Source organism: Dromaius novaehollandiae, chromosome 2 (genome assembly GCF_036370855.1).
Source record: "Dromaius novaehollandiae isolate bDroNov1 chromosome 2, bDroNov1.hap1, whole genome shotgun sequence".
In the NCBI taxonomy this organism is placed as follows: Eukaryota; Metazoa; Chordata; class Aves; order Casuariiformes; family Dromaiidae; genus Dromaius; species Dromaius novaehollandiae.
The window spans coordinates 110,780,031-110,787,720 of NC_088099.1; positions in this window are offsets into that span (position 1 = coordinate 110,780,031).

Sequence of the window (7,690 nt, forward strand, 5' to 3'; positions counted from 1 at the left end):
GGACAGATAACATTTGTTACTAGTGTTTGCTCTCTTGGCACCTTTACTCTGATTGAGATTACCAATATTAAGAGAGGAAATATAAATTAGATACAAAGTCTTTCAAATATGTTGAATTTTTCTGCATTACACTACAATGCCACTTCTGTTTCTTTCATCTTCTTTTATTCTTTTCTCCTTTCTCATGCCTTTTTTCCCCTAACAGGGGAGAAAAAGGGAATATTTCTAAAATGCATATGTGTATGCGATCAGATGTAAGGGAGTAAATATATTGTATAAAGATGTAGAAGTTGTTCTCTAGTACTGTGAATTCCTGTGGGCAAATTACAAGAGGGAAGCTTTCACAACAGCTCACCTAACGTCTTTTCACTGCTACGTTACTGAATTTATTCAAGCTCAAATGGTGTTAAGAAACTTTAATGGATATAAGTTTCCCATTTTCTTCATTGTTTGCCAACCATTAGTTTCATTCTTTCTTATAAGCAGCTATGAAATGAGACTCAGAAGATTTCATTCTGAGGTTAACAACCCTGATTTTAACACTTTAATCTCTCTCTTTTTTTTGTTAACCATAAAATCTGTTGTCTAAACTTGTCTTTCTACTTCTTTATCCCCACACACTTTTAACAACTAATCTTACCGCTTAAGATGTTTCAAATTTTATTTCTATCCTGAACTGTTTAAGAATACTATAATCATGCCTAGCTAGATGATTCACTTAACTTGCTCTCTGTCCTCCATCACAGGTGTTTTGGTAAAATTAGACGCATTTCCTGGGAAGAAAGATCATAGCCATTTCTCAGACTTCTGAGATTTATCTAACCTGTTCAGCAATGAAACATGTTAGGCACAGAGAGATCTAATATCTAACTAGACATTTTGCGTACCTACAAATGAAAGAAAAAATACGAATGCTGAACCAATATTGTAATTAAAAATATTAATTATTTTTCAGTCCTTCTTATTTATTATATTGCCAAAGATTTTTTTCCCTTATTAGTTGAACCTAAGACCTATCGATAATATTTTCTGATATTTTATCTATATACCTGTAATTATGAAAATTATAAAAAAGACATAGCATAGTTCTTTCCAACAGCTAAAACACTCAGTTACAAAATCTCACAGAGATTTAAGAGGATATTGAGATAATAGATACAGCCCTGCAGTGGTATTCTTTTCTGACTCGTTGCCGAATCAGCTTACTGGGTTCCAAATCCTATTGTATTTCTTACATTTGAAGAAATTTGGAACCCTTTATCTGAAGGGGTGCCCAGGTCAGAAGGATTTTAGAGTTCAATCTCTGATTATGAATACAATGAAGCATGGACATGATGTGTGTTTCTGGCTATTCCTGATGCCCTCAATCCTTCTGTGATTTATTAAATGAAACACGCTGTCCTAATTAGGTTCTTTAGGACAAACAGTGGTCTAGAAGTTTCTGGATTGGGGAAGAGGTGGGGGGAATCATGTGAATTTCTTTCATATTCAGTAGTGCTGGCATTTTTATGGGATCATACTGACTGTGCTTGGGGGAAGCTGTCATAGAAATAAAATTTCCTATCATGTGGCAGAAAAATAGTATGATTAGGATTATAGCTATACTCTCAGTTACCTGCCACCATGCTGTAACGTTACCCCTTAAAGTGACTCTTTTCCTTGAGTAAGTCCTTAATTATGTTCCATCAACTATTGTCTCAGGCATAGGAAAAGAAACAATAATGTTTCCATATGTCAGTAATTAATATAATTTAGAACTGATAATGCTATTTATCAGTATATGTGAATCTGTACAGGAAGAAAAATTTTCTTATGGATATGTCACACCTCACACGAGTGTGTATATATGTGTGTGTATATATATACATATATATAATATTTTTATTCATGTATATATATAGATAAAGCTGGTCCACTTAAGCTTCTAGAAAAAAATGGACTATTCTTGAAGTGAATATATTCACATGAAAGAAACTTATCAGAAGGGTTTGTTATTAGTGGGCTATGAGAAAGAAAATGTCAAAACATTAACAATATAATGGCATATAATGATATATAGCAAATACTAATGTCGAAGATGAAATAATATTAGTTTTCATTTTATTTTTAATTTCAATACAATTAACATAGAAAGTGAGGAGGTTTTATACTGGAATGTTCTCTCTGAAATGGTCTCTATAATGTTTTCTTTTCTTTTTTTTTTTTTTTCCAGCCAGTGATTCCAATAGTGAATGTATAGTTTTCAGCTCAGTCTGAAAGAGTCTACAGGGGATAGATAATAGTGCTGACTAGTAGTTTCTTTAATATCTCATATCTGAGGGTTAAATGGACTCAAAAGTAAGAGAAAAGTGGACACCCAAAGCTTCGATGTTTTTATGTCACTGTGGCGCAAACCCTTGACCTCAGTAGAAGAAGTGAGAGTGGAATTTGACTGGTATTTCCCTTTGTTACCTTTTTTTGTTTGTTTTTTTTTTTAACAGAATGGCTTGTTTTCCCTCCTTGCTGGAAAGAAAAAGGCATAAAATTCTGGCATAAAAATGTCTCAAAAGACTTTGAACTAATAGAGAGCTAGAGAAAGGGAAGAGTCTGACTTTTGACCCTAAAGATGAATTAGTCCTTTACTATGGTTGGTTCTTTCTTTCTACAGCAAGCACTGGGAAAAAAATGTGCTTCAATGTATACTGAAGGTTACTATCTTTCTGCTGTTTCTATCTCTGAAGATTTTGACAAATCTTTTCAGGTTCTTCAGTTTTCCTTTACATTCCAAACCAGATTGCATGGTAAAGTATAGGTGTACTCTTGTGCTAATAGTCACAGGGCGCTAGATAACATTGCTATTTTCTAGTTTCATTGTACAGCAGACATTGCAGTCCAGTTCTTATATTTATTGCATAATGTTCCTGTTTTCTCTCTGTTGCTATTTGTCCAAAACTTAATGCAAAAAATAAAGGCACAAAATAAAATAAATAGAGGCTTGGAATCAAGATTCAGGTTCGTGACTGAACCCAAATTTGCTTATCATTTGCAGCATCTATATGTTGATTCTCAGTTTGTGCTATGTGGAATGAGCCAAATGTCTTTCCAATGCAGAAAAACTATTTTAGACACAGTGAACGCCTGGCTCACTTTTGAACTCTACTTGTTTAGGTAATAAAGAAACAACTGGGCAGGGACTCTTGTGTTTGTAAAACCAAGCCAGTACACAGGTACAAGTACTAAAGGAAGTTTTGGCATAGCCAAAGCTCAGAAAGAAAGGGCCGACTTTAGGCATAGCTTAGTTGAGTTGGGGTAGAGGACATGGATCAAAGTTGACATTGTCCTTTTGTAGGCTGAGTAAGCCATAGCCAGTGGCGTGAAAGGAGAAAGAGGGTCACAAGGTGAAAGAGATGCAACGGTATTTCAGGTTTCTGAAATATACAGTCTGTTCTTCTGTATGCAGTCATGTTCTTCTCACTGCTTGCAGCTGCAGTATGAAACTGTTGACTCAGTTGCATCTGATGTGACAACTAAGTATTGACTAGCATCTCCGGTTTTCTCACTTTGCCCTTTGTCTTCACTGATCAGTAGTGTTTGAAGAATCAGGGTCAGGAAGTTGAAACTGGGGAAAAAAACATTTTAACATAAATCAGAAATTGTGGAGAGGAGGAAAAGGGGAGAAAAGAGTGAGGGAGAGGAAAAAGAAGGAGGAAGTTTTGTAATTCACTTTTCAGTCTTTTGCCTACACATTTGTTTAACTCACATCCATTGTACCTGGAGTCAGGAGTAACTTAGACAACAATTATTTTAAATATTTCAAAATAATTCCTGTGTAAATGGCAATCCAGCTCTAGTCTGTACAAGACTTGGAGGACAGTAACTAAATAAAGCATCCAAGTTACAGTTCTGAGAATGAAAATGCAACCACTTCTATTCTTGGCCTGATGAAGAGTCGTAATGGAAACTTTTATCAGTGTAGTCTCACATGTAACAAAAAAGTCACATCCAGAAAATGTGTAACTTTCTTTCACATAAGGCTTAAAAACATACATTCCTTACAAAACATATCACCAAGTAGTAAGTTTCCCAGGTCTCAGTCCTCTACTTTCTGTGTGTGAACTTGTTAAGTAACTACAGTATAGGCTACTTTAGATTAATTTCTTCAATAGTCCATTTAAGTAATAATTGAGTTTTGACTGTTATGTGCTTGAAATCAAAGGGTGATGAAGTCAGAAGAAATTCAGTGGAAAACTACATGTGTAGATAGCTTTAATTCTGTGTAATAGTTAAGTGAGAAAGGACTCTTCAGAAGTTTAACAGCTCTGAATGAAGTTCAGAGCTACAAATTTCCTAATGTAATTATTACAAGATGGCAAGATGCCTCCAAATGGTTTGAGTGTATAAAGAATTTCAGGGAGTGTATAAAGAATTTTTTTTTCCTTTGTTTTCTATTTATCAAAGCCTTAACCTAGTCTTTACTAAACCTCCAGATCAGCAAAGTGTTTAAACATGTGGGTAATCCCAAGGAATCATTCACATGGTGTAAGGGTGAGGTGGGGGCACCACCTGGACTCTCAGCAGGGACAGATACACAAACACAAGGCATACGATGGTCAATATGGAGCATTTATTGCCTCTGTGTCTGAACGAGGGATCTCCGGCATTTTCCCGGTCGAGGCAATAATGGAGCGGGGGATCCCTGGCACTGCTGAGCATCGGTCCAGGGTGAGAAACACCAGGGGGGGCACTAGATGAAGTTTTTATGTACCATACACATGCGCAGTAAGCATGTTGAGCTCATTGTTATTCTCAACTCAAGGCCCAGGTGCAGCGCCACCATGGTACAGGCTCAACTATGTGACTATGGGTCAACATGCCCTGTTGATGCTCCTTTTCCCATGGAACGGTCTGGCTAGCTTCCATCGTCTATCTCCTCAACATTCTTCCACACTTTCCCATACACATGGAAAACTGCAAGTACATACACGTTTCTAGGACTTCAGATTGTTGAGTGGTTAAAGCATGTATTTCCCTCTCACCTCCATGGATTTTTCAGAATATTTTCTTTGTACCTTTAATAATGTACTGTCTATCATTTATCATACTGATGTTCAGACTCATGCTATGTAAAGGAAGGAGGGAGAGGGAGAAGGAAGAATTTTCCAAAGCTATGCCATATATGTTGGCTCTCAGGTCCAAGGAAAAGCAAATGGGTGTTGTGACCTTAACTTGTTTGCTCTTTGAAAATCAATAGCTCTAATACCAAAGGCAAGAAGTAGCTGTTTCCTGTCCCATTGTGTTTTTATTTTTACAGTTATCTTCAACCAGGAATATCATAGTATTAACTTTTTAACTTCCATGATGTAAGTTGTCATCTTATTTAGAAAGATCATTAACTCATTGCTACTTACTTTGAAAACTCCAAATCTTTTTTAACTATTAGTAGTAGTTAGCAGAAACACTGTGTGATAAATCTTCATAACAGCTCTGTGAAGAAATCCAAGCATTTCTACATAAGGGAAAGTTATGTCAGAAAGAATTATTATCAAGTATGTTTGCTCTGTTCTGGTTCTAGTTTCTTGCTTTTAGCCTCCATTAAGAGCTTCTAATTTTCATTACATTTCCACTAGCTTTGATAAAACACTTCAATATTTATATTTAAATAGCTACTAAAGAAAATACAAATTTACCAATACTTTACGTTCTTGGATAGATTTCTTTTGAGTGAAGGTCCATTCAAAGAGAAGCAAAGAGTGAAGAATAATAAAGCAAAACCCTGTATGAGACAGAGACTTGCATTCTGAGAAGTCTGAGACTTGAATCTTGTTATGTATTTATCATTTTATCATTTTATTAATTTCTACTGATAAAATCTGAGGCATGATGCTTATTAGTTTTATATTGAAGAACTACATTAGACTTCTAATTGACATTCCTCCAGTTTGTTTGTTTTCAGCTTTAACAGCCTGGGCATTCAGCGAAGGCGTGTTTAACATATCTATTAGACAGATGGACTGGCCTCAAAAAAATATTCTATATCCATGACTGTTAACTTAAAAGGAATTGTTCGTTGAATCTTTTACATTAGTAAAATTGCCAAAGAATTATATGCATTAAGTCAGCAAGCAAGTGAAAAATAGTGCATTCTTCCACCTTGTCACTGTCTTGGATATCAGTCAGGTCAGCTCCATCTGTAAGAGTAATATTCTCTCAGGCCTGCATGAATGCAGGCTGGAAGAACCAACTATTTTCTTTTTTTTATTATAGCTGTCACTTCTCGAGACTCAAGTTATTTTTTTGTAGGACTTGGTAGGTCTCATGCTGGGGACAAGAAGAGGGTTGTCTCAGCAGGAGAGTGGTACAAGCCAAGGAATGCCTTCCCCTGTGTGTTTCTAGGGAGTCTTCCTTCACTACTGCTATACTGGTAGGTATATTCTTGTAGGAATTCACTGTATATGACATTCTTTTTTAATAAAGAAAAGTTATAGCCAGAGAGTGAAAAGACTGCAATTACTATGCTCATTTAACTGATTGTCCTTTCCTGCAGGTTACTGTGTGCAGCTACTTGCAATCGTTAGGCTATGGTAGTGGGTTTTTCCTCCCATTCCAAATAGATCACCACTTCATCCCAGTTTGACCGTGAATCTTCATAACGAACGCTTATCAGAAGTTATTTTTTCCCTGCCTTTCCTATAAGACTTCCCAAAGATATAATGGTGTAGTCTCCAAATTTAATTTGGCTTCTACGTTGTTACTTAAATCTGAAGTGATTTTCATGTGACTCCTAATGTCTGACATTTGTGCCTTTGTTATCAATTACTTCCATGGCTTTTGATGTTGCTGACATCCAGAGTATTTTTTGGTAGCTTTTACAATGGCAAATTGTTTCAGGCCCTTAATGGTATAGATATGTTTGTTTTGGTCTAGATGTAAATTCCCACTGTTTTTGCCTTGCTACCTTCTGGAGTTACTTGGAAAAGGAGGGTATCATTTTTTGACTATATTCTACATACCATTGGTGATCCTGTTCATCAGCATACACTTAATCACTCTTCCCCCTAATAACAGTAACACCAATCGGAATGTTATTCTCCAAAGCAATTTTTTTTTATTGAAATGCAAAACGAGAGAAAATCAGATTGTATTTATGGAGGTACTTACTTCGGGGGTCGATATCATTAAAGGTCTTTGACTGTCAAAGAGAATGAAGAAGTAAAAGTACTTTCTCCTTCTTACTTCAGTCCATGCAGACTAATATAACCAATATATTCACACTATGCTTATAAATTTCTCAGTAGTATTTTTGCAAGGAAATTCTATTAGAAGCATTTCTTATAATAACATCTCAGCCTCATATTCTAGAAAAACTTTCACAGCTGAGGCATTTCTTTCAGTGGCTGGCAATGGATATCTGGACCCCTTGGAAATGCATCCCATTCATCTTGTACTGTGTAGAAAGCTAAGTGGTCCTTGGACTTTTCCTCTGCAGGGGAATAAATCAAATGTGACAATACATAACTGTAATGTACTCTTCATTTAAATATAAAAGTGCCCCTGTTGGTTGTTCTAGTTGAAATAGAAAACAAAAAGTCCCAGTACACATATTGAGGAAATCTGGCATGAAGTCCGTTTTGTATAAAGAAGGGTGCTGATATAACATATTGAATGCCAGTATACTATTATACAGTGGTTTGACTACCAATCCTATTACTAA